The sequence below is a fragment of the Lepisosteus oculatus genome, chromosome 18 (assembly GCF_040954835.1).
Source record: "Lepisosteus oculatus isolate fLepOcu1 chromosome 18, fLepOcu1.hap2, whole genome shotgun sequence".
Classification (NCBI taxonomy): domain Eukaryota; kingdom Metazoa; phylum Chordata; class Actinopteri; order Semionotiformes; family Lepisosteidae; genus Lepisosteus; species Lepisosteus oculatus.
The window spans coordinates 4,837,113-4,864,751 of record NC_090713.1 but is presented as its reverse complement, the minus strand read 5'-3'; the positions used below and the strand labels follow the sequence as shown (position 1 = coordinate 4,864,751).

At 40.4% G+C, this 27,639-nt stretch overlaps 1 pseudogene and 1 gene segment (V, D, J or C); one reads left to right on the top strand and one right to left on the bottom strand.

Annotated features, from left to right (window-relative positions):
• Positions 1 to 27,639, bottom strand: part of LOC102684827 (immunoglobulin kappa light chain-like) — a 142,475-nt gene that overhangs the window by 35,123 nt on the left and 79,713 nt on the right.
• LOC102696742 (L-amino-acid oxidase-like) lies at positions 1,462 to 15,283 on the top strand (annotated as a pseudogene).

Genomic DNA, 27,639 nt, shown 5'->3' with positions numbered 1-27,639 from the left:
TCAATGAGGTCCAGGTGGAACAATGCCGATCAAGCCACCTTTAAAAAGACCTTAATTCAAACCTTAGGTCACTGCCAGTTTTCTGTGCACTCCATAATGCCTAGAATGTCACCTGAAGCAAGGGAGAGGGCCATTGGCAAGCATCAGGCAGGCATGTCATGTGCCAGCATTGCCAGACACTGGAGTAAGCCATTCCACTGTGTCCCAACTGCAGAGAAGGTTTCAGCAGACTGGCAGGACAGATGACCGTCCAAGATCCGGTCCCCATCGAGTGACCACACCAAAGCAGGACCAACACACCAGACTGGCCCATCTGAGAGATCGTTTCAGATCTGCCACCGGTACTGCTGCTGAAACTGCTGGTAGATACAAAGCCCGCATCAGTGATAGGACAATGAGACTCCATGCTGCTGACCTTAAAGCAAGGTGACCTGTCAGAGGCCATCTGCTCACACCTACTAGACGTCACACCCGACTGGCGTGGGCCAGACTGATACTGTGATGGACTCATCAGCAGAGGCATCATGTCCTCTTCACGGGTAAGTCACTCTTCAGCCTGTTCCACGGAGATGAGAGGGCCAGAGTGTGGAGGAGGAGGTGTTGCATTTCTTTTTTCCATTAGTATACAGTATATATTTTCCATGAGTGTTCCACAACTTCTTTCAAGAAACTGGGCCAGATGTCCTTGTGGTATAACAGTTCTTGCATGTTGACCCCTGAATCAGATGTGCACTAGAACTTGGATTGGACCTGACCCATCAGACCAGCTGACCACCTGGTCTAAAAGACTGGACCTGAACCATTGGACAAGCTGTCCTCCGGGTCTAACAAGACTTGACCTGACATCCTGATATAAAGACTTCACACAAACAACACCCCAGGAACTGAACCGAGAGCCCTGGCACTTGATGGGAAAGTATCTCATGGAACCAGGGCAGACAGACACAAGCACGCACTCGCACACACTTCACCCATGGTCAGTGGGTCAATGCCAAACACAAACCTACCTTTGTTAACAATATGTTGTCTAAAGAGACTGGACTCCTCCACTGAAAGGCAAATCTAAAACATAACTTGTTTCCTCACAAAAGAAACAATATGTGTTTAGAAAGATGTTGGAGGAATTTACAGAAAATCTCATCTTCACGCTTTGCTTCACAAGAAGAGGCTGTGTGATGGGACTGGGTTCTTTTAATTTCCTCAGTGGCTGGCAACATGTACATTTTGTCAAAGTATGAAGCTGGCTCTCACTTACTGCTGTTTTCCATGTTATGCAATCCTTTTTGCTTCCCATCCATTTTTTGCCTTTAATTCATATTGTGTCATAAAAGCAAATTGGGTGAACCACTTTCTGGAAAAACGAGTTAAGTGACTGTGAGGCGCAGATGTCTTTCCTTCAAAGATTGGCAAAACAGATGCTCTCCTTCCCGCTGCAGAGAAGATATAAATATGAGGCACAAGGGCAACTGCTGGATTCCCAACTCTGAATGCAAGAACATCCCTCCAGGTAAGTGACAATAAGAGCTGCAGACTTTTCACAAGGGAAACCCAACAAAAATGCTATTATTTGGGATTCTAGACAAGGAAACATGCATGTTCTACTTGTGCACTTATTTTTAATGTCTCATTAAAATAATTATTCATGCAGCTCTTTTGTAATCTGATAGTTTTAAAATTAAATCCCACATAGCATACAGTTGCAGTGATAATAATAACCCAATTATTTAGAACTGTTGTCTTTCTGTCTTAAATGGACATTGGTTTAAGCCTCTGGTTTAAACTATCACCCAAAATGAGTTGACTTCCAGGGAGTTGTAACAGGTACGCACTTTTTTGTGATTAATTGAGTAATTCAGCAAACTGCATGGACATCTAGTGCTCATCTTCACACCAGCAACTCCTACAAGTCAGACTCTCCGGTACTATATAGTTAAGATGGTACCTCAGTGCAAAGGTCTGATTGTGCTTGTGTTTTCTTTATAGAAAGGAAAAATGCAGCCTGGGACCATGGCATCATGTGCAAGTAACTATATTCTTTTGATTCTCTAATGATTCTTATTAAATCATAAGCTATTCTGGAAAGTTTTTCACCTCAAATGCATTTTATGTTAAAACTAAATGTTTATTTGCAAATTAAAAGTGTAATTGACTTATTATGGAAAAATGAATAATTGAAAATCTTAAAGTCTGATTTTAATTTTAACTTTTCATTTCTAAATTTAGCTTCATCCTGTTTAGTGTTTGCAAAGGACATATTGTCCTGTTAGTGAGGCAGTTTTGATGAGATTGTCATGACAGAGCAATCCCTTAATCAAGCCTCCCAAGCAGTTCACCTCCCAGACCTTGACTCTTCTCTCCAGCAGAGTTCTAGGTGTACAGTGTACAGGTGAGGGTTCAAGCAGGGAGTATCGGTCAGTGGGATGAAGAGAGACAAGAAAAGATTAATGACTTGATGTCTCTGGTGTCATTTGCCACACAGTGTAGCTGGTTGTATTTTTGCTGGCCCTCTGTTGTACCTTCATTGGCCCAAGAGTTGTAAGGCTCACAGGACAAAGGCTGTGTTTTCATTGATTTGATCAATACTCATCGCTGAAAATAAACATTCAAACAAAAGCTCACATAGGAAATCTGTTTCATTAACATGCATTTAGCATTTAAGAAAATATAGAAAGGTCCTCCAGCCTGAGCTGTTCCAGGACCTAAGAATCTGAGTCACTGGGCCTTGTGGATTAAAATGTTAGTACCCCTGTATGTCTGTCAAGCTCACAGAAACAAGTGTAGTCACTGTCTGGTTTATTGATTTGTACCTCTGTATAGTTTTTTATAACTTCTTTGCCCTGTACGGCACATGTTAATGCTTTTATGTCCTGTGCCTAACCTGATATTGCTCTTTTCTCCCAAGTTGTCTTGCTGGGCTGCTTTGTGGCGCTCTTAGCGCATGTGCAAGCAGGTAGCAGCGTCAATGAGCAGTGCTTCCTTGATAACGATTATGAGCACCTGCTGGAAGACGTAAAGCAAGGGCTCATCAGGACCAGCCCTCCGAAGAACTTTGTGATTGTCGGAGCAGGGATCTCCGGATTAATCGCTGTCAAACTCCTGGAGGATGCTGGACACAACGTATGATTTTCCCATACTGTCTCAGGAGGCAGGAGTCTCACCCTCAGCTAGAGGGTCTAGCATCTTATAATTTTGGTTCCAACTCCATGATTTGCACAGTTAGACATTTACAGGCTGGCCTTCTACTTCTTAAGGTCTTGGACAGCTAATTAGTGAAAACAATCACATTGCTAATGGCAGTAAAAGCTCAGGTAATTAAATGGCCATACTTATAAATGACCATACTTTTCTGGTGACATACGGAGCAGTGGCACTGTGGCTAAGGATCTGCGCCCCTTGGCTGGAAGGTTCAAATCCTGCGGCCGGCAGCGAAATCCTGCTCTGTTCAGCCTCTGAGTAAGGCCCTTAACCCCAGCTCCTCCAGGGGTGCTGTATAAATGGCTGAACCTGCGCTCTGACCCCAAGCTTCTCTCCCTGTCTGTGTGTCTCATGGAGAGTAAGCTGGTGTCTGCGAAATGACAAATTGCTAATGCAAGAAATTGTATATGGCTAATAAAGTGATCTTATCTTATGACATTAATCATGTGGACAAACTATGAAACTCAGGAGGAACAAAAACAGAAGATATTAGACGCTCCATGAACAGAGTCTCAGACCCTTGTTCTGATTTGTGGGGGACAGTTATTATAATGTTCCAGCCTTGTATTTATAAAACATGTCGGTCTCTCATGTACATTATTCTAGTATAGAGCAGGTTAAGATTGGTTCAGCAATTCCGTCTCCGCCCAAATGCTTGACAATCCTCTTGGCAGAGCAGGCTGACATGGGGTTCTGGAGGATGGAAGGTGTTAGAATCCTGTTTGGTGCTCGTAGTAACTGAGGTGGCTCAGGACTGAGTAAATCCTTCCACACCTCATCCACTGACGCTATATTAGTCTTCTGCTCGGGTTTGAATTTTGGAGACCTTAAGTTGCAATATTGATTCAGCAAAGATTTTATGGTCTGTTCTCATGTTTATTTATTTTCTTAAAAAACATCAATTTCATTCACAAGGGCCAATTTTGCTATGGTGCCAGGTGGCCATGAGTTGTTGTTTTTTTTATATGAGGTGTAATATATACGAATTTATGGACAGATAGCAACACAATTTGCAAAACAGGAATATTTTATGGATGCTGTATTGTCAGTAATACAGTTAGAAAACAGCACCTTTGAAAATAACACATTCAGGAATTCTTGTTTTCAGCATTTAAAAAAATATTTCTTCACACGGTTGGCTTGCTTTATTCCATTTGAGAACTGGAGTACCAGGAGGACACAAGCAGAAAGGATCCATGCATGAAAGGTGGAGCTCTCTCCTCTCTCAGCTGTTCGGGGTTGAAGGGCCACATAAATGCCACTTCCAGCACATAAACACTGACACGGAACACACTCGGGATTGATGGTGCCACATGGAGAATCTGGCACAGAATGGTGTTGAGCAAAGTTATTAAAATATCCAAGACAAGACACATTTTTTTTCTGTTGGCTACCACTCTCCACCACCTTCAGATCACTAACAATTTTTATTGCAGGAATATTCTTTCCAATATAGTATTGCCAATAGTATCCCAGCAGGAACCTGTCATTGCATTGTATCAGCATTAAGATAATCGTTTCAGCTGACCTGCCACTAGAGGTCATTAGGTCTTCTGTTTATCGAAAACTGCATTACATGATCCATCACAGGACTAATTAAATAACAGGTGAAGGGCTGCAGGCCATATTCTTACAAAGGATTAATTTAAACTTAGTTTGGTATGTAAAGGGACACTCAGAGTGGTAGTAGGTGTTGGGTTTTGTGTTGACTATAGTCCTTTGATTGAGTAAAGTTTATGTTTATTGTTTATGGTAATTTGATTTAAGTGTGTTTCTTTATGTGCTTGGTTCCCATCAGTCAGCAGCTGAGAGGTAGGCCTGTCACAGTCCTGTTATTCTTGTCCTCTGTACCCATAGTGACTTGTTCTCTACAGGTCCAGATCTTGGAAGCCAGTGACCGAGTTGGAGGGCGCATTCTCACCTACAGGAATGAGAGCAGGGGGTGGCACGCTGAGCTGGGCACCATGAGAATTCCTGCAACTCATGAGTGAGTGTTTTCCTGGAGTGCTAGCTTCAGGATTTGATAAGGCGCAAGATAAGCTGAAATAGTGCTAATGTTGAACTTTTTCTGATTGAGTAAATTGGTAGAACAAAACTGTGATTTTTGGTGCAGCTGAGAAATTAAATGGTCATGCCAGGCTATTTAACAATATTAGCCTGAAATTGTGAACACATGGTTAGCATGCAGCTCCATATTAAACTAGTGTGCTACTTTAAGAACAATTGCAATGAACTTGGTCGCCGATATTAGTAAGCATGTACTAACTTGTTCTCAATTGCAATTAAACAAAAGTAACAGCTGCTGCCCTCTAGTGGTTATAAGAGTGGGGAACTAACTTTAACCTCCTCATATACAGTAGTTTAAGCATCTTGGTAGTGTACTAAGCAGAACACTGGATCACGTTAGAATGTTCCCGTATATAGTGGAAATGGAATATAATGGAACTGTCACTAAGAAATTCTCCAAGTGATAGATCATGTTGTAATTAATTAACATTGCTTTCTGTTACATCACAATTATTCTTAATTTAGTTTATTAAACATTATTAGATACTTTATTAATTCTGTGAGGGAAATTGCAGTGCAACAGCAGCCTGGCATAGTCAACACAGCACAGTGTAACAAAATGATACAATAATACAACAATACAATACTGTCAGTACAGTCAGTGAATTAAAAGTAAAAAATGGAGTATACAGAACTGCTCACAGTACAGAAGATATAAAACAAACCAGAATGTACAGTACACAAAAAGATGTATTGCACATCATAAATATATTGCACAAAAATCAGTTGTAAACAGAGACAGAGGTCAATGTTGCCCCTGCCCAGACACATACAGTAGTGGATGAGTTGTAAAGTCTTATGGCAGAAGGCAAGATTGACCTTCTGTAGCGCTCCCTGTCACACCATGGTTGGATCAGCCTATTGCTGAACATGCTTTACATTCTGACAAGCATGTCATAGAGGGGGTTGGAAGACGTTGTCCATGATGGTCATTAATTTGGACACCATTCTCTTCTCAGCTACTATCTCCATGGGGTCCAGATCAGACTCAATGACAGAACTTGCTCTTTTGATGAGCTTGTTCAGCCTGTTGGCATCCTCTGCTCTAACCCCAGTGTCATTAATAAATGACTTTGTCTGTTACATTTACATCTAAGTCATGTAGAGCCTTTAGAATGTAATAGCGAATATTCTGGCAATTGAAGGAAATACACTCCATTGAAATGTATGTGCTGTAAGTGTTAAATGTGCTCACATCTGAGTAATTAATATTTTTTATTGGGATGGACCTCTACACTTGTGGTTCTCAGAGGAAATCAGGAATCTTGGGGGATTAAGGGTACAAAAAATGGTTGTGTAGGGAAAATTGATGGTTTGCTAAAGAGAAAAAAAAACTTAGATGAAGAGCATCAAATACCCCCTGAAAGTGCATAAGACTCAACTTTATAGTACAGCTACAGTATATGAGAGCAGGGGCTGGCAGGGGCTGGCAGAACTGGGCAAAGATGGGCGCCATGAGAATTCCTTCAGCTCATGACTGAGTGTTTCCCTGGAGTGTTAGCTTTGGAGTTTGATAAGACACAAGAGGAGCTGAAATAGTGGTGCTTAAACACAATAGAAACAAAAAGCTATTACAATAAGATTCAATTCAAATCTACAGCTGCTGTACTCATTTCTTTCCTGACTAATTACAATTCAGTATTGCACTAGTAGTTACAGACCCTCATCTGGTGTAGTTCAGCACGAATGCACTTCTTAAATTAAATTCTTAAATGAAAACCTTATTTGTCTGGGAGTTACTCAGTTATACAAACATGAGACAGACACAGTAATTATATTAACAATTAACCCATTGTATTCTGCTCAAGCAATAGTTAGAGTTCACTGACTGTGCAGTGCTGTGGTCAGCATTGCTGCCTTGCAGCTCTGAGTCTCTGGGGTCAATAATGGACCTGGGGTGCTGTCTATGTACAGTAGTTAGTTCTCCCTGTGTTTGTGTGGATTTCCTCGAGGTGTTTTTCTCCCACAGTCCCAGAGTATACTATTAGATTAATTGGCTTTTGGGAAAACTAGCCCTGGTTTAAGTGTGTGCATGTTTCTGTGTGGCCTGTGATGGACTGTCATCTTGTCCAAGGGGTACCCTGCTTTTTTTGGCTTGCTGGTATAGGCTGTGGCTGCCCCGTGACCCTGCACTGGATAAAGCAGTTGGAAAATGGATGGGTTCATTCTCTACACTTGCCTAATAAGGGGTTTTCGATTTTCCTCTTCAAACATGCCTCAATCAAGAGGTTTTATTCTCCACTGGGATGTACTTTAACGTGAATAAAGAAGTAATGGAGATGTTTATGCATTTCAAAATGGAGTTGAGCTCTTTCATCCTTGTGTTGACAGGGCACCATACTCTCCTCTCCCAGAATGTCAGATTATTGACAATCACTATCGGGCCCCTGATAAAAGATGCTTCCTGCAGCTTCCTTTGTCACTAGTGACTGAATCGGTCCTGGACTTATTGAGCTGAAGCTAATCGGCAACTAAACTTAACCAAATTAAAAGCACCCCCCAGTTCTTATAGGCTGGTACCTTAAACGGAACTACAATCCATTTTCTAATCTGTTTTATCCAGTACACCCTTGCAGGGAGCTGGACATCATGAGGCAAGATACATGCTGTCCATCGCAGGACAGACACAAACACAAAAATGCACACACCAGGGCCAATATTCCTAGCAGCCAGCTAGGCTACCAGTACTGTGTGTTTCTGGACTATGGGCAACAACACACAGAACTTGATGAGAGCACACAAACTCCCATCAGAGAGCTCTCCACAGAGGTCTAGACCTGAACTCAGGGCTCCAGTGCACATCTAAGATATTTTTTCCTTTATCTATCAGTGATTATAAACCAAGAGTAGATTAAACAGCAGCATTCCACAAGAGTATAACAGGTTTCTTAGTGTTTTCACTATATATTCTTCTGTGAGCAAGTCTGGGGGTGCCCAGCACTGCTTCCTTCTCCCTACCTAGGATCAGGTGCAGGGGGGAATAGAAATAACAGAGCAGTGCAGACAGGTGACAGTGTTGCAAATATGTACAGGAATAAGTAATAGGTTTATTCCATGCTGAAAAAAATAAACTCTCTTTTCAGCTTGGAATAAACCTATTACTTGTTCCTTTGCAGCCTACACATGCTGACGCAGCTACCCACCTGAAATATTCCCAATATATAGGATCTCATCCAATCCTAGGATATGTTTCCAATCTTGTGAGTATCTGGATTTCTAGGTAGCAGAATTCTAAGCATCCTGAAGAATCATTTGCCTTCTCAAGATGTCTTCTTGACTAACAGATGTGGTTTTCAAGCCTTCAAAAGTATAATAAAGAAACTTAGCTCTATGTTCTGAAGCCATATTTCCTTTACATTGAGTGAATGCCTTCCTCTGTAAAGACAAGTTTTGACTTCAACCAAGTACACACACCCCAGGTCCCTAAACAGGAGCTTTAAACAATATTTTGGACAAAATTTCTCTTGCCCTACTGCTAGATTTTAATATGAGTCTCAACAGTTTTGTGGCAGAACTATTATATCTTCATATTAACATGATCATATCTGTTTAAGACAACAGTTACCTAACAGAGGAATTAACATTCTGATATTTCTCATCTCTGCATTTAAATGTTCTGTGTTCTGTAACTCTTGTGATATTTTCAGACTAGTCCTTCACTATGTACAACACTATGGACTCAAATTATCTGAGTTCATCCACGCAGGTGACAGCACGTGGTACTTTACTAATGGGAAACTCAACCGGGTGCATGATGCTGATAAGGATCCAGATCTTCTGGCTACCCTGTGGAGGATTCTGAAAGGGGGAAATCTGCTAAACAGCTGTACTCTGAAGCCGTCCAAAAGGTAATATATCAATGAAAGTTCTGACTGTGGTGTTCACAATCTAGAGGATCATGTCTAATGGAGTAAATTAAAGGTTTTCAATTTGAACCCAGAAAGATGGGTGGGTAACTAGATCCCTTCTTCGAATCTGTTCTAACTTTTACCCTGGTCTGCTGGTTTGGTGACCTGTATCTGAGAAGCAAGAACAAACTGGGGAGACTTGTGAAAATATATCAGAAGGTCATTGGTGCTGATCTTCCAGTCCTCTCCATTCACGTGTTTTGCGTAAAGCACAATCCATCTGCGATGATCCTTCTCACCCCTTGTTTAATAATTTCCAGTTACTCCCATCAGAATGCAGATACCGACTCCCCAACTCCAAAACCAACAGATTTAAGTTCTCATTCATACCTGTAGCCATATCCTTACTTACCTCTTGACCTTCAATGTAAATATGTCTATATATTGTTGGTCCTGTCTTTTTTTTCCTGTTTGTCTGTACACCAATGTACACCAACACTGCTGCTGTAAAACAACTTGTCTCCTGGGGATAATAAAGACACTCTCTCTCTCTTCATCACTGGCTTCATGAATCCATTCTGGACTGTAGGATTTCCATAGTGAGACATGAGTGACTAATTGAATCCCAATAGCTGAGACCATATGATTGGACGAAAGCTGAAGCTGATGGTAAACCGGAATAGCAACCCTTATGTGGAAAGCAGAAATGGGTCTGTTCTACTTTAGAGGTGATATGCTTCCTCTAGACCAGCTGTCCTAGTTAGAACTGAAGAACTGGTGGATTTCAAAGTATACCAGGAGATTTTAGTCAAAAAGCAATATCTTCGGACCTGATGCTCAAGCCTGGTAACAAACAGAATTTTCAACAGGAGAACAATAAGAATCTTGTATCAATCTCAATGTCCACAAGGTTAAGCTCAAGATCAGTGCTGGTAATTGGTCATTGCAGTCTCTAGTGGCACATTGACATGATGAGCTGAGTTTTAAAATGAGTGGATGAGAAGGGTCATCTAAGATTTTATGTGAAAGATTAATAATATGTTATGGAGCTCAAGAAAAATGAGATTTTCATGGCCTTGATGATCTAAGAGAATATTTTGTCATCTAGGTCATTGACGAAACTGAGAAAGATCCATCACAGTGTCAGCGTGTCCTCAAGAAATACGATATCTATTCTGTAAAGGTGATGTTGGCTTTGACTTCTTATCATGATGGTTTCTAGCGTTAATTATCCTCACAGTGTATAGAGAAAAAAATATTGATTATCATATTATATGATGATAATCATGTTTGAGCCTTCTACACATAAATTCATAAAGTAAAATATATTGTAGATACACCCTACACTGTAGTTTGGCAAAAGTCTAAAGATTAAACCACTTCAGTGTTTGTTTACAGATCTAGTTTAGTTTTTTTAAATGTTTGGTATCTGGTGGCACAGTAGTTAGCATTAACAGAAGACAACACATCCAACTACTAGTAATTAAAATAGATTAAATTAGAATAAATCTGTGATTTTTGACCATGTTGTCTTCTTTTACAAATAACTTACATGTTCCAGGCTTTAAAAACTGTATATTACCAGTCAAAATGGATTTTTGATTTGTCTGCTCTGTGTCTCAACAGCAATATCTAAAGAGAGAAAGTAACCTCAGCTGACATGCTATCCAAATGATTGGAGATGTCTTAAACACACAGTCCCTGTTTTACATGGCCTTCAGCGAAAATCTGAGGAAGGAGAATGAAATCAATGGTGACGTCAAGTGAGATTTTTAAAACTTGTGGCATTTTCTTACGTAGTTAAACTAGGTTTGAAAGAAGGGACATTTTGCAATACTTACAATTACAGTGATCACGGTGGACTAACTACAAAGTTATTCAGTTTAATTCAAAATACTTTATTCATCCCCTAGGGAGTAATTTAAGAGTCAGCACACAAGCCTGAGTGACACACTGTCAGTGCACTTTGTTTATGATGTATACCTTGTTGGGGAGAGATACTTTTCAGATGTCATGCATTGCAATTTCATCTTTCTAATGTAAGGGTAAACTTGTTTAAATAACTTCTTTAAAAGGAAAGTTGGAGGAAACTTCATTTAAGAATGAATGTGTATTGGGTAGTACACTGGTGCAGTATTTAACATCGCTGGGGCCCTGGGTTCAATCGCAGACCTGGGACGCAACCTGCATGGAATTTGTATTTTCTTCCCGGTTTTGTGTGGCTTTCCTCCCACAGTCTAAAGGCTTACTGGTAGTTTCACTGGCGTCTGGGAAAACAGGCCATGGTATGAATGTGTGTCTGTATCTGTGTGTTTGCTCTGTGATGGACTGGCATCCCATCCAGGATGTACCCTACATTCCATTGCTTGCTGGGCTCCAGCTCCCCAGTGACCCTGAATTGGAAGAAATGGTCAGAATGGATGGAGTTAATGTATTACTTTCAATAGTATCTCTACAAACTACATTAGAAAGGTTAGAAACAAGAGGAGGCTATTTGGCCTGTTTGGTAGCTTAGTAGTTAATTGATCCAAAGATATTATCCAGGTGTTTCTTGAAAGATTATCAGCTTCAACAACATGGCTGGGCAGCTTGTTCCGCAGTCCCACAACCTTCTTCCTTCGCGTGAAGAAGTCTGTCCTACATAGATCTGTGGAGCTGATCTGATAACTTATTCAAATTTTCCCTCACCCTCAATTTATTCATTTATTAAAAAAATGGTCCCTAGAACAAGTTGCCTCAAACATGCTATCATACGGAAGTTCTTAACTGAAGTTAGGGAGGTGCTCAATTCAGCCCTGGGTCTATCTGACATCTTACCTCTGGTGTCCTACAGCTTTTAATGTCTACTATCTCTTTTCAACATAATGTCTGCATTCCATACTGTGCCTGTACACTTCTTCTGTCTCTGTTTTTCTATTGGTGGCATTGGTGTTTCTTAACCAAACGAGTTAAGCCAAAAGGTAAGGTATACAGTATGGTCCCTGATAAAGAATCTTGGACAATTTCTGCAATTCTAAAATTCAATTAGAACACGTGACTGATCACTAAATCAAAGAGAAACATGACCTAGAAGTGTCGCAATTAGAAACATTTTACAAACTCAATTTAACATTTTAAATATTTTTCCCTTGTTTTCATAAACAAGTTGGTACCCCACCTATGTTATTGACGGGGCCCTTGCCTGAGGCAAAAACAGCCCTCGGATCAATTATTATTGATCAATTAGGAACTCCCAGCCTCAGAACCGCATTCCATTCTGCTTCATTGTGCTTCCCTACCACCCTAACACACTCTCTATTCCCAGGACTATTAACAACTTCCCCATCTTACAGGATGATCTCTCCACTGTACTCCACTGTTCCAACCACCCAATCATCTCATATTGCCAACCACCTAATCTGCATAACCTTCTTGTTGACAGTTCCCTAGACTGCTTTAGCAACCATCCACACCAGGTACTTTCCCTTGCAACAGAACTTGCTGAATCACTTGTAAATATAAATCCCATAGCATGCATTTTCACATAACCTCTAGACAATTCCAGATCACTTCCAATGACATCTTGTATTTCCAGCAACTTTATTTACTGCATCTCTTGCAGAAAATTCCCAGCTATTTACCTTGGTGTGACAGGCAGGAGACTGGGAGACCATTTCAGAGAATGAAAAATCTCTCTTTCATTCCCACAGTTTCCCATTTCACCTCTAACAGCCATGATCATACTGATCTCTCCGTCTCCGTCTCAAAGAGGGATTTTGGAATTCATATTCCAGAAAGACATCCAAAACCAAACTAATCCTGAAACTAGGATCCCACCTTCTCCCTTCTCCCAACAACAGACTTTTTACTTCATACCACCTGAGTGTTGATACTGCTTCTCTCCTGCTCCCACCTCTTCTCCACTCCTGGCGATTGTTCTCCCATGCTTTATCAACTGCCAGTTTTCCTCTCTCCCTCATCCCTGAAGAAGGCTTCACAGCCAAAATGTTGTGTAGCTTTTCTTTTCTTTTCAGCATGGAATAAACCTTTACCTGTTCCTTTGCAGCCTGACGAAGTCATCACTTGAACTTCTGAGAGTACTGGAAAATGGTAAGTCAAATGAATAATAAAAATGATCTATCCTTCTTATCTTTGTACCTTTGTAAAATAGATGGAGGCACAGATTGGCTGCCTCAGGCTGTAAGAAAAGACCTTCGGAGCAGCAGTGTCCTACTGAATTCAAGAGTTTTGGAAATAAATCAGACCAGCGGGGGCGTCCAGGTTGCATACAGTGACAAAACGGACAACTCGGTCAAAATGACCTCAGGGGACTACCTCCTGTTTACCGGCACGGCCAAGGCGACTCTGATTGTCAGATTTAATCCCCCTTTCCCCCTGCGCAAAAGAGAAGCCCTGCGAAACGTCCACTATGACAGCTCAACTAAAATTTTCCTGGTCTTCAAGGAGCGGTTCTGGGAGAAGGCATCCGCAGGGGCAAGTCCATCACAGATCGCCCATCACGGCTTATCTACTACGTGAACGAAGCATTCGAGAGCGGGGTCGGTGTGGTGTTGGCCTCTTACACCTGTTCGGACGAGTCCCTGTTCTTCCTGGGGATGAGCGACGAGGACTGCCAGGAGCTGGCGCTGAGCGACCTGGCGGCCATCCACAGAGAAGGAATCCGCGATCTGTATGAAGGAGGGGTGGTGAAGAAGTGGAGCCTGGATGAGTATAGCCTGGGTGCCTATGTGCTCTTCACACCCTTCCAGCTGACAGATTATTACCAGGACCTGTTCAAGCCATTTGAGAGAGTCTACTTTGCAGGAGAGCACACTGCTCTGCCTCACACGTGGATTGAGACGTCCATCAAGTCCGCAGTGAGGGCAGCCTGGCGAATGCACAATAAGTCTGCTGAAGCTGTTTCACACATAAAGACAGAGTTTTAAGAAAGGGCTTCTGGTGTCTTCTTTCTAAAGCACAGTGATCTCTAGAGGGCAGAGTTCTGGTAAGCCCAGGCAAAGACCCTCCAGAGATCAGTGTCTAACTGTAGTTATTCCTGCATTTCCCTGGGTATGAAAAAAAAGAGTAGAACTTCCTGGGTCCTGTTGGAACACTGTGTCTGCTGGTTTTCATTCCAGCTGAGCTCTACACCTCAACTGCTTACTCATAACTTCACTGATGTGCTTATTCGTTTAAACATTTACCAGACTTTAGCTGAGTAATCTGCTGGCTGTGAATAGTTAAGCAACAAGAGTTGATCATGTAGCTCTCACTGGTTGATCAGCTGAAGATAAACAGACAGGTGGGGGTAACACGGTAGCTGACAGGCCTACAGTGGGAGTGACACAATATTGGATATGCATCTTTTGAGACATAGATACCAACAAAGAAGCTTTTACTTCTACAGATTCAGTTGGTTACATTTTAGGCATTTACATTTCATAATGGTGAAACTCCATAGATGCAGGGTTGGAACCTATTACTAATCCCTGTAACAACCAATAACATTTTTTTAGGGTGAAAGACAATTTAACCAACATACAAAACTTAATTCATTCGGTTTGTGATTAAGAACTTTGCTGGGGCAGAGACCAGGAGACAAACGGGATTCCTCAAGGACCAGGTCTGGGTGCACTAAGTTACAGAACTGGGAGGAAGAGGCCCCCAGAACTTCTGTCAAATATCACTGTATTTGGGAAGGCGTGACCACAGAAAATTCCTGGAGTCTCTAAATAAAACCTGTTAGGTGTTACTTTCTGGTTGTCAATATCCAAACCTCCTCTCAGCAAAAATATGGAAACCCTTTCTATGAAATTGATAAAACTGGTGTTTTGTATTTGCTTTAGGTCGGAGGTCTGTGCTTGTTTTTTTTCTTCTAAATTACAGTATAGTGCAATTTGCTTCGTAGCATGTGTCCTATATTATCGTACTCAATATGTTCATGAAAAAGAAACAGGCCAAAGAAATGCTCTTAATAGGCAATTTAAATTACAAATGCTGTCAGATATAGATATGCGATGAGCTGTATTTAAAAATAAAAAGATTATATCTTGCAAGAATCCAGCATATCACTTTAGTTTGATGTCAGGTCAATCAAGGAATATTGTAATGCTGGCAGATTTAAAGTGCTTCACGGGAGAATGTCTAGTAAATTTTGGAATGCTGTTTGGAAAAAATCAACAAAATAATCTCATTAAAAGCATGAAACACAACTGTTGCTATAAGTGGGAAGTTTGAGTCTCAGACATTTTTCAGGGTTTGCACAAGACCAGTCAGTTCTGGTCTTGAGGTATTAAATTGTATTGGCTTCGAAATGAGGAAAGTTTAATGAGGAAAATGCTTCAAAGCAAGTTTTGCATTCTCAAGTTGTTTCTGCAAAGGTTCCCCACCTGTTAGCAAGCCCTGTAGTTCTTTCATGAAACCATCCCCTTGCCCCGTGTGTGACAGTAAAGTACTGTAGCTTCTGATGAAATACTGCAGACATTACTCATGGTGAGAACAGAGAACACAGGAGAGGAAGAAGGGTCTGACTGAAATTTCTAATCCCAAAAGGGTGCAAGTTTATCAAACACCCATAATTTCACTTTAAATGTCAAGATCAACATCGTAACTGCATGTATATATATATACAATATGTATTCTTTATTTCTTTATTTGCAATGTGACCCCACATGTCCAGGTAAAGAGGAGGCGATAAGGAGAGAGACTGCACATGGAGACAAAGGGGGTCACACTTTCTTCTAGCTCGCCATGCGGTACCAAAAGAGTGAGCTTTAAAGGCCTTGGACTCTACGAGGCCTGTAGACCCTAATCGTCTCTTGGGAACTGTACAGTTGTTTCTCGCTGCAAAGTCATAATTGTGCGGATACCTCTGTCATGCTGTGTGGGTCTGTGTGGGTCCGTGTGGGTAGGGGTGGGACAATGTCCACAGCCACTGGCTCCATTGGCACGCTCACAGGAAAGGGTTGGAGGGATCTGGCAGCTCGTGGTCACAAGGGGTTATCCCCTTACCATCGCTCACTAATTCGGATTCTCTTTGGAGCTCCCTAGTGCGCACATCTTTTTTCTTTCATTTTTGATCACATCGTTGCTTCCTGGACTCTCACTAGTTTCTGACCTCGTTTCTGCCTTGCGATTTGGATTTGTTGTCTTGATTGAACTGTCCCAGCCTGGTTTTTGACTTTCGCCTGCCCATCGGTTTTTGAGTCTACAGACTTGTGTTTTTTGTAACATTTTTTATAAGGACTTCCTGCAACAGCGGGGGGATATCGCCAATTTGAACCCTGCACAGGGTCTTTATTTTTTAGCACAACGATTGCTAACACTGTCTACAAGTGCATAGTTACCCTTTTAATTACTAAAAACAACATTTTTTAAATCGTTTCCAAAAATATCACAAATGCAATTGATTTCCAATATACTCTAAACACAACCATTAAGTTTGTTTTCACAGCTGTGAAAGTATTTTCTGATAAAGCAGCAAATTTATTATATACTGCCCACCATTAGACTTCATCAATGTACAGTACAACAGTTGGATTCCATAGGTTTTTGCCAGCAAAATCAAAACACAGCACCACAAATATAACAGGAAAAGAAAAACAACACTTTCAGCTTCAGAATGGAATTTTTTGGAAACAGAACAACATATTTTTATGGACTATATATTTGGCAAATCAGTCCTCAGGCACTTCAAAGAGAATAAGAAATTTATGGTTTCTTAGGCAAAACACAATCACAAAAGCAAAAAACTTACAAAGTATATAAACCTAGACACCCTTACTTTACAGTGACAAAAGATACATGTAGAGAAGCGCACAATGCATTCAGAAAAAGACATGGAAGGCCATAATACCTGAGAAGGAATATGGCTGCCACATAAATTTATTGTCTATTTTCAAAGAAACCCGCCATAGAAAAAGCTAATCAAATAGGTAGAAATATCTATCATTCAGCAAAATTTAACCATACAGACTTAAAACCTTCTCTCTATAGTGTGCCTGCTTATATTCTTTCATTGTGTTTCTAATTAGTAATAATAAGTACACGTCAGAAAAGTGCAAAAAGGCAAAAAAGGGTTTAAAAACACCTTATTATAAGAAACCTCTCCATGAACAGCTGTTGTGAAATACAACTGTACAAATTGGTAAATAATTTATTCTTTTCATTTTTATTACTTATTTGACATTTTTTTTGAAAGGCTGAGAAAACCATTCCATGAATACAGATTTTTTATATCTGTTTGGTCACTCTCAAATCTTTATCCAATGTAGAAGATATTTTAGATAAGATGTAGAAAAAGAAATGTACATCCTAAGTGTGCCACAACTTGAGAAATTGTCTTTTGAAGAAACAATAAAATGCATCTGCTTTTTTTCTGTTGTTTCTGTTCTGGATATTTATTTCTAATGTGTGTAGTGAGTAAGACATATAAATCTGAAGGTTTACACAGGATGTCCAAGGGATTCTGTTTAATTCAAGACCCTTACCAGGCCTGTGCTGTGTAAGCTTTCCAAGATAATTCCAGATATTAAAGCACACATCCATTCCAGGAAGACATTGACCTTGGCTTCCGTCTGGGGGAGGGGGTGTATGATACCAGTTCACCAGGGGAGGAGAGGTAAAGACAAAGTGTGACTGTGCTTTCTCTAATGGAGTCTCTGGAGTCGGGAAGAGTCTTCTCTCAAATATCAGGTCAGCTAATCTAAAAATGTTTTTATAGACTTCCTTTTAAAAATAATATATTTATAATGTTTCATTGTGTTTTTTATCTAATAGTTTGTTTTATTTGTGTTTTATTTTAAGAGTACCTGGTGTGTTTAATGCTTCAATGTTTTATGCTTTAAATTATTTTTTCTTTTTCTTTGTTTGTTGTATTATTGTGTAAAACACGTCGTGCTGTAGAGCTGGAAAAGTGCTATATAAATAAAGTTATTATTATACAGATGTGAAACAATCATGGGTCTTTATTTCAGCACTTAATTAAAGACATGATGCAGTAGTGCAAGGGCTCTTTGGCAAGGTTCTTTTTTATAGTTTGTAACAACCAAGTGGCACAAAATCAAAGATCTGTAGCTACTTCCTCATTTTAGCGTATTTGATATACTGTATGTCTTCACCGTGCAGCTAGACTAAGTCTAAAAAAATACATTGGTCATTAAGCAATTTGTAACTGTCAGCAATTTCCACATCCTACTTTTGTCAAAGTTTACAAAAACATGTTTATCACAAACAATTTTTTGTAGGCCAACATAATTGAGTATATAAGAATGATTGCAGTCCTTCAGTGATTAAAAAACACAGCCTGTAACTGCACTTCTTTAGAAACTGTTTGGCTTTGTAAACTGGCATTAATCATTCTTCTAACAAAGTAGTCCTTCCTAAACTGAAAAGGTTTTATAGCCAGCAGCTATATCACCATGAAACTCACAACTGGAAACCCATCGAAGCTAAGCTGGTGTGAACCCAGCCAGTTACTGCTGGAAGAGTTGTTAGTGTGACCAGTAGGAAGCACTCACCTGCAGTTTGTGTGGGTCCTAATGCCCCAGTATAGTGATGGGGACACTTTTCTGTAAAATAAAATTGCCATCCTTTGGATGAGACATAAAACCAAGGTACTTGGTTTTATGTCTCATCTCCTAGAAGTTTCATCTCCAAGAAGAGTAGAGATGTTACTTTGTTGTCCTGGTCAAATTTCTCCCTGGCTTTTACCAGTCTTGGCCTCTTAATCCCCATCTATGAATTAGCTTCATTACTCTGCTCTCCTCCCCCCTGATAGCTGATGTGTGACTGAATTGGTACACTTTGACTGCTGTCACATCATTCAAATGATGATGCTTTTTGAACTATGAGCCAATTCATCAAAGAAGCTGGAACCTCCAGCTCATCTGAGACGCCCTCACCTGGGCTGAAGAGTGAAACGTGCCCAGAATGATAGCGAGCCTGGACCAGGAGAAAGCCTTCAACAGAGTTAACCACATCTATCTGTTCAGAGTGTGGAGCCATTCAGATTCGGAGGAAGTTTCAGCTGCTGGATAAAGATAATGTACTCTGTAGTGGGCAGCAGGATCAATAGGCTCAAAGTTAAACCACTGAAAGAACAAGGTGAAGTTCTTTGCACCCTGGAGGGACAGGAACACAGTGCTCAAAGGTCTCGAGCTCTGCATGGAGCCCAAAGAGATACCAGGGTTTTCCTTTCAGAGTCAAGAGTCAGGACAATGGGCCATAAACAGGGTCTGGGCAGAGAGGACCACAAAGGTGAACGTGAAGCCATAAACCGGGTCTGTGGAAAATGCCGTCACAGACCCTCACAGGGAAAGCAAATGTGTTGAAAGCAGTCATTAGTTTACCTGACTGTAGTGTACCTGTTGCTGGCCAGACTCAGACGAGCGCTGCAAGGAATGGTCTTCAAGTTGTGTCAGGCACTGCAGAACCTGATAGTACTTTTTCCGGTCGTGGTTCTCCCTCCCAATGAGGTACCTGATTCAGTGGTCAAATGTTGGACGGAAACCGGAAAAGCAATCAGAAACCTACACTCATGCTTTCAAATGGAGCAGGAAGTCACAAGACAGCCAGTGCACCAACCACAGGGCCCTGTACAGGGAGGTGAGTGGACAGCTGGTTGCTGGAGAGAGGCTGATGACACTAATGGAGACCTGGGCGAGGACACAATCCAAAGAACTATACATCAGGCTGAAGAACCTCAACTGAAAGGCCGTGCAACAGAGATTGGAGACCAGAGAGGTCCTATAGAGGCTTCCCCACACTTTCCCCGGGACACGTGTTTCATAAGGGAGACATAGGAGCACGTGTTCTGGAGGTGCCCGTTCACCAAGGTAGTGTGGGGTAGAATCAGGCAAATCCTGGGAACAGGAATGATGATACGCTACAAGTCATCCTGCTGGGGCTAGCACTGACTGGATTGGACAGAGGCACACAATACAGTTATATCACCCTGCAACTCACAACTGACAGCCCACTGAAGTTAAGCAGTTATGAGTCTGCGCAGTACCTGGGAAAAACTAAGGTTGCTGCTGGAAGAGGTATTAACATCACTTTATTATTTTATTAGCTCAATACAATTTCTTGCATTAGGAATTCATCTTTTCGCATACCCCAGCTTGCTCTCCTTGAGACACACAGACGGAGAGAGAAGCTTGGGGTCAGAGCGCAGGGTCAGGCATTTATATGGCACCCCTGGAGCAGATGGGGTTAAGGGTCTTGCTCAGGGGCCCAACAGAGTAGGATTCCTCTGCCGGCCGCGGGATACAAACTGGCAACCTTCCAGCCACAGGCGCAGACCCTTAGCCACAGAGTCACTGCTCTGCCCATTAAAGAGGCCAGCAGTGGGTGCTCACCCGGCAGTCTGTGTGGGTCCTAATGCCCCAGTGGAGTGATATGGATACTATACTGTAAAAAGGTTCCGTCCTTTGGATGAGACATAAAACTGAGATCCTGACTCTCTGTGGTCATTAAAAATCCCAGGGCTTTTCTTGAAAAGAGTAGGGGTGTCACCAATGGGAAATGTGTCCTGGCCACATTTCCCATTGGCCTTTACCAAACATGGCCTCTAATAATCCCGAATTCTATGAATTGGCTTCATCACTCTGTTCTCCTCCCCACTAATAGCTGATGTGTGGTGAACACACTGGCGCACTATGGTTGTCAATACATCATCCAGGTGGATGCTGCACATTGGTGGTGGTGGAGGGGACTCACATTTACTGTATCTGTATCATGTTATGCCTCTGAAACACTTTGTCTGTAAATACTGCAAACACAGAGTGACTTTTGTGTATGTTTTGTTGTCTGTAGCATAGTGTTTATCTTGTCATTATTAATGAACATTTGTTTAACCATGTGTGCCTGGATTATTTCTGTTTTCACCAAAGCTGTGCCAGAGAATAAAGAATTAACATGCCTTTAATCATACCAACCGCTCAGGTATATTCTGGGGAAATCACTTACAAGCTGGGGGTTGTGAATAATTATTTTAGTTATTGACTAAACCACTTGGTCAATTCCTGATCTTCACCATTTGCGTAACCCCCCATTTGTAAGAACATGTTGAATTATCTGTGAAAGTATATACAGTACAGGCCTGGTTAGGGTCTTGAATTCAAGGGAACCCCTTGGCCATCCTGTCAGAACCTTCAGATTGTTTTAGATGTCTTTCTCACCACACACATTAGAAAGAAATATCCAGAACACATACAGGAAAAAAACAACAGTTGTATTTGAGAATTTCTCTGGTTCTGGCACACTAAATGTAAATTTCTCTTTCTACAGTAGGTGTAATCTAAATTATCTTCTACCTTGGATAAAAAGTTGAGAGTGACCAAACATATCTAAAAAATCGCCATGAATTTTTATGTAATGGTTTTCTCAGCCTTCCAAAAATATAAAATACATAATAAACAATCCAAAGAATATATAATTTACTATTTTTACTCTTTTATTTCACAGGTTTCAGTCCTAGAGAGGTTTATTATAATAAGGTTAAGCAAAAGATTCAGGGATGGAGGAGATTATTATCATTATTAATAATAATAATAATAATAATAATAATAATAATAATAATAATAATAATAATAATAATAATAATAATAGCTTACACTTATAGAGTGCTTTTCTGGACACTCCACTCAAAGCGCTTTACAGGTAATGGGGACTCCCCTCCACCACCACCAATGTGCAGCCCCACCTGGATGATGCGACGACAGCCCTAGTGCGCCAGAACGCTCACCACACATCAGCAATCAGTGGGGAGGAGAGCAGAGTAATGAAGCCAATTCATAGATGAATTGAGATGAAGTATCAAACCAGACTTAATCAGACATTACAAAAATTAACACAGCTCTCATAGAACTGACCATTTCTTACAATATCTCTCCCTCTCTGAACTTTAATGTCTAATATGTTTTTTATAAATGGCTCGAGTATCAGAATATGGTTTCAGGAGATCCCTAGAGACATGACAAAAACAGTAAACCAATACCATTGGTTATGTTTGTAATGCCTCTTGGAATATACAGCATGTCATTATATTGGATGGAAAGGTGGAAAATGATGCATGATTCTGCATTAAAATACCAGACTTGCCATTAGAAATTATTATATTTAACTATAGGGAGATGTAGCTTATTTTTTATCAGAATAACCTGTATTTTTCAAACAAATGATTACACTAACATCAAATAAACAAAACGTTCTAAAAGAGAACTTTCCGAATGAGGTGATTGTCCATTATCAATCAGTGCAAGCTGATGATGGGGCCAGATTTGGACAATGAAAGCTTCAAATGAGAAAAAATCCAAATTTAAATTACACTGCAGTTAAAATGTAGGAACTACCACCCCCAACCATTTTTTCTCAGTTTACTCAGAAAATTAAAGTGTTGAGGAAACGTTAAAACTAGGTCATTCTCATCCTTCTTTAACTAACATTCAGTTTAAAATAAGTAATAATTAATCAACAATAAAGGTTTTGTTACAAAGAAACCTGGGGTGAAGTAATATTAACAGAAAAGTGACAGTGGACGATGATCTGCAGTTAATAGCAGTCAGATTACTCAGAATTGCACCAGTGCGTGTTGTTCTTGTGCTTTCTAAGAACTGACACAACAACAACTCTGTTTTGAGCAAAGGAAAGTGAGAGTAAGGGAACTTGTTGAGAAACTAGCCAAACATACAGTATTGCACTTTTCTTCAAAATTCTTAGACTTAGTCTTTTTGAGCCAAACTGACTGGGGTGCAGACCATCTCTTGCGAAAGATTTCTGCCTTTCCCACAAAGTATCCCAGTTATTCACAAAGTGCTATAGAAAAGCTTGCTAAATGTTTCACTTCCACGATTAAAAACTGGAATAGGACCAGACAACATGAACTTCTTTCCGAACTGCTTCAGTCTGACACACAAATACTGCTTCGCTGTTTCCAGTTTCTGCAATATAGTGTCTTGTGTGCCGCAATGAATAATAACTGTCGATACGTTACGTTCTGTGAGCACACTGTACCTCAAAATCTTTAACTCTAGTGCCAGGATAATGTTCCTCCGAACATGTTTTCATGTGTGATACAGTGGCCAACAATTAAAATCCTGCGGACTAGTTGAGATTCAGAAGAAATTATCTGTGAAGATGGCGAACCTGTTTGAAGTTTGTACTCCCGAGGAGACTGGAAGCAAGCATTGCTGAGCTGAATCCACAGCAGTGAATTAGTAATCCAGGTGTCGGCGAAGGGTGTGCATATGGCACAGTTTGACAACAAACACTCTGACTGAGGGACACTTTTTAAGAACACAGTTCAAAGTCTTCTGACAGTTTGATATCCTGCATTTTTTTTATCCTTTCCTCTAGCATAGAGATTTTGTGGGGGAGCTCCTTAATAAAAGTGCATTTCTCATGCTACTCATTCTCATTCAACTTATGTCAGATCTCACCTGCCTTGACAAAAAGAAACAAACTGCAGGATAGACACGGGATAAGATTCTCCTTATTCATACTGGAACCTTGCTTATAGGAAATAAAAAAAGAGGTTTCTGAATGCAGGTTAGCCGTATCTGTCCAAGTCTTCTGAAGAGGGTTAACTTCACCTGTCCGCCTTCATCCACTTCTGGATGCAGAAAGTATGACTGTAACATGTGAAGAATGAGTATCTATTACAAAACTCTATTTTCAAAGTTTAACAATTAGTTCTTAGACACATGTTTTGAAAAGGTATCGAAATTGTATGCCAAAATAATTTGAGTTATTAATATTACAAAGTTCCAAAACTAATATGCAATTGATACATAGCACATTAAGCTATTAAACTCCAAAGCTTAAGTTGTAGCTTTAGGTTATAATTTAAGGTTTAAGATTAGTAGTGAGAAACTTTATCCAGCACCTATACATAAATCACAACTGGCAGCCCAATGAAGCTCAGCAGGTATGAGCCTGGGCACATAAAACTGAGGTCCTGACTTTCCATGGTCATTAAAAATCCTCCTCACCGATAGCTGGTGTGTGGGGAGCATATTGGCGAATTATGGCTACCATCACATCATCGTGGTGGAGCCTATAAAACGCTTCAAGTGGAGTGTCTGGAAAAACACTGTATAAGTGTAAGGATACTTTCATTTTATTGTTACATTTTTCCAGATGTTCTACAGCTGTAGTTTTAAAACAAACATATTTACATGGGTGACTTTTAAGATTCATAAATATTTCAACAAAGGATTCAGTGTTAGAGGAGATTAAAAATGAGATGAAATTATCAAATCAAACCTAATCAGACATTAAAAGATTAAAATATTTCTGTACAATATTATTATTCTACATAATTTGATTATCAGACCCATAGATATACATCTGCATTATACAGTTTTGCAAAGGAACAAGTAATAGGTTTATTCCATGCTGAAAAAAAGAAGAAAGAGAACACAACGTTTCGGCCGTGGAGCCTTCTTCAGGTGTGAGAGAGACAGGGCAGTAGGCAAAGGTAAAGTAGCGGGAGAACAAAGGTTGAGAGGGAGGAGGAGTGAGAGGCGGGAGCAGGGGACAGAAAGAGAGGCCAATCAAGAGGTGTGAAGTCAGAATGGGTGCAGAGAGGTGTGAAATGAAACTTCCAATGAATGGAGAAAATTTAAAAGAACAGTAATCTGTCGTTAAGGGAAGGGAGAATGTGTGATCCTAGCTGCAGAATAATTTTAGTTTCGGTGGTCTTTCTGATGTATGAGTTCGGAAAACCGTCTTTGAGAACACAGACGGAGAGATTAGAGTGGTCGTGGCCGTCAGAGGTGAAATGAGAAACAATGGGCTTGGAGAGATCTTTAATCTCTCCAAGCCCATTATTTTAATAATCTTATTAAAGATCTCTCCAAGCCCATTATTTTAATAATCTTATTAAAGATCTCTCCAAGCCCATTGTTTCTCATTTCACCTCTGACGGCCACAACCACTCTAATCTCTCCGTCTGTGTTCTCAAAGACGGTTTTCCGAACTCATACATCAGAAAGACCACCGAAACTAAAATTATTCTGCAGCTAGGATCACACATTCTCCCTTCCCTTAACGACAGATTACTGTTCTTTTAAATTTTCTCCATTCATTGGAAGTTTCATTTCACACCTCTCTGCACCCATTCTGACTTCACACCTCTTGATTGGCCTCTCTTTCTGTCCCCTGCTCCCGCCTCTCACTCCTCCTCCCTCTCAACCTTTGTTCTCCCGCTACTTTACCTTTGCCTACTGCCCTGTCTCTCTCACACCTGAAGAAGGCTCCACGGCCGAAACGTTGTGTTCTCTTTCTTCTTATTTCAGCATGGAATAAACCTATTACTTGTTCCTTTGCAGCCTACGCATGCTGACGCAGCTACCCACCTGAACATTATACAGTTTTGTCCAATTATTTATGAATATTATTTTTATTTGGCTCTGTTGTCTGTATTAATAAAAATAGATCAGCTTACTCAAAAAAAACTTTATAGGGTATTGCATAGAACACACAAATATTAGGAAACTCTGTCAAATTCCCTTTTTTGCATAATTTCTAAAGAAATAAATCACACCCCCTTAGGTGGCATATATCTACAGCAATGAGCAGGAAGCTTTGATAAAGTGCATTAATTCAAAGAACCAATCACTTTAGACAGAGGCCGAACCTTCGTTGTCTGAAACATATAAATGAACTGTTTTGGAACATTTTAGCTAAAGGCAACTTTAGGAGTGACTCTAAGCAGAAGACATCTCACGCTTCAAAGGACAGCGAACAGCAATCCCACAGTATCTTGATTTTCCAAGTGTCAGACTCCTGGTCCTGAACAACCTTCCATCCAGCACAGGTATCAATAACCTAATAATGTGTTCTGTGTTTCAGGATAATAGTCAGCATTATTAATACAGACTTTATTCATTTTCAGCACTTGTGAAACGTATGAATTACAATGTATTTTGTTTTAATATGGTATAAGGCAGAGGATTGTTAATGAAGACTCAATGTACTCAGGCAAGTGTCTCAAATGATACTGTATAATCCTCTAACAACTGACTGAGGAAAAACATGAGATTGTAGCAACACAAAGGACAAGAGAAGTAATCAGAAATAATTATTTTTTCATCAGTTTTCAGAGATTCTATGCTCATTTTTTTTCCAAATAAAAGTCTATCTGTATCCAAAGTCTATATCCAGCATATAGTACAGACAATGCTGACAATGCATGCTTGCATCCCGTATCTCTTGTGTTGTCACTAAATTTGATATTGTGTAGATGTGAAGAATAAGTGTTCTCATCGTTGTAAACCTTAAAGGTCTCATTTTCACTTGAGCACCCTTCCACAGTTCTCTATTCATGACATGGTTATTTATATTTTCTTTCATTTTCTTTTTTTTTGTTTTCTAAAAACAAAATTACAGATACAAAAAGTAGGCAATAATCCCCTAAGAAAGGTAACAAATGAGAGTTGGCCTTTCGACCATCTAAAACAGTTGATTTCTTTGCATTCTTGACATAACAACCAGCTGGATAGAATTTGGTTTGGTCACCTCATACCTTTAAAGACATACAATACAAATAAACAACATGTCAAAAAAGACGATAGTAGAATGTATCCACCCAAATCATTCACACACCATCTTAAACACACACCAGTACTAAAATAAGTAACAGTGGGCCTGCTAGAATAACAATGAGACGTGCAAACATTTAAAAAAGTTGAAGCTCACAGTTTATGCACCTCAAAATCTCTGGGTAGGTGCTGTTACAGAACCTAGTGGTCCTTGTCTTAATAGACCTAAGCCACCTACCAGAGGGGAGAGAAGTAAACGCGGGCTGGTGAGGGTGGGAAGAGTCAGAGAGGATCTTAACAGCTTTGTATTTCAGTCTAGAGAGGTAGAGTGAGTCCACAGAGGGAAGGTGGTCTCCTACAGTTTTGGATCTGATATACACTACTGTCTCTAGCTGCTTCTTCTCCTGGGCTGAAGTGTTTCCATCCCACACAGTAATGGACAACACACTCTCAATGACAGATCTCTGAAAAACAGGGTTATTACTTTCTGTGACACTCCAAATGTCTTCAACTGTCTTAGGAAGAGTGTGGGAGATGGTGATGCCCAGGAACTACAAATTCTCCACCACCTCTGCAGTCTGAACACTGATGTACAGTGGTGAGAATGCTCCTTAGCCTCGCCTAAAGTCCATCACCAGTTTTTTGTTTTACTGACATTTAGTTCTAGGTTGTTTTCAACTAATTGTTTGTGAGAATAGTGTTATCAACAAACCTGAACATTTTAACTAAATCTGAATGTGAAATACAGTCATTTCTGTATAGAGTGTAAACAAAAGGTGATAAGACACAACTCCGAGGAGCTTCTGAGATCAGGGTGAGAGGCTTCAGCTGCACCACCTGCTTCCTATCAGAAAGGAAATGCAGTAGTCAGAAAAACCGAGGCTGATTAAATTCCATCTCTGCTAGCTTATTAAAACACTTGAGGGGGATGATTGTTTTAAAGGTTATATTTCTAACCCCATGTTGCATCATCAGTGTGTGTAGGTGTGGTACATTGCAGGACTAAA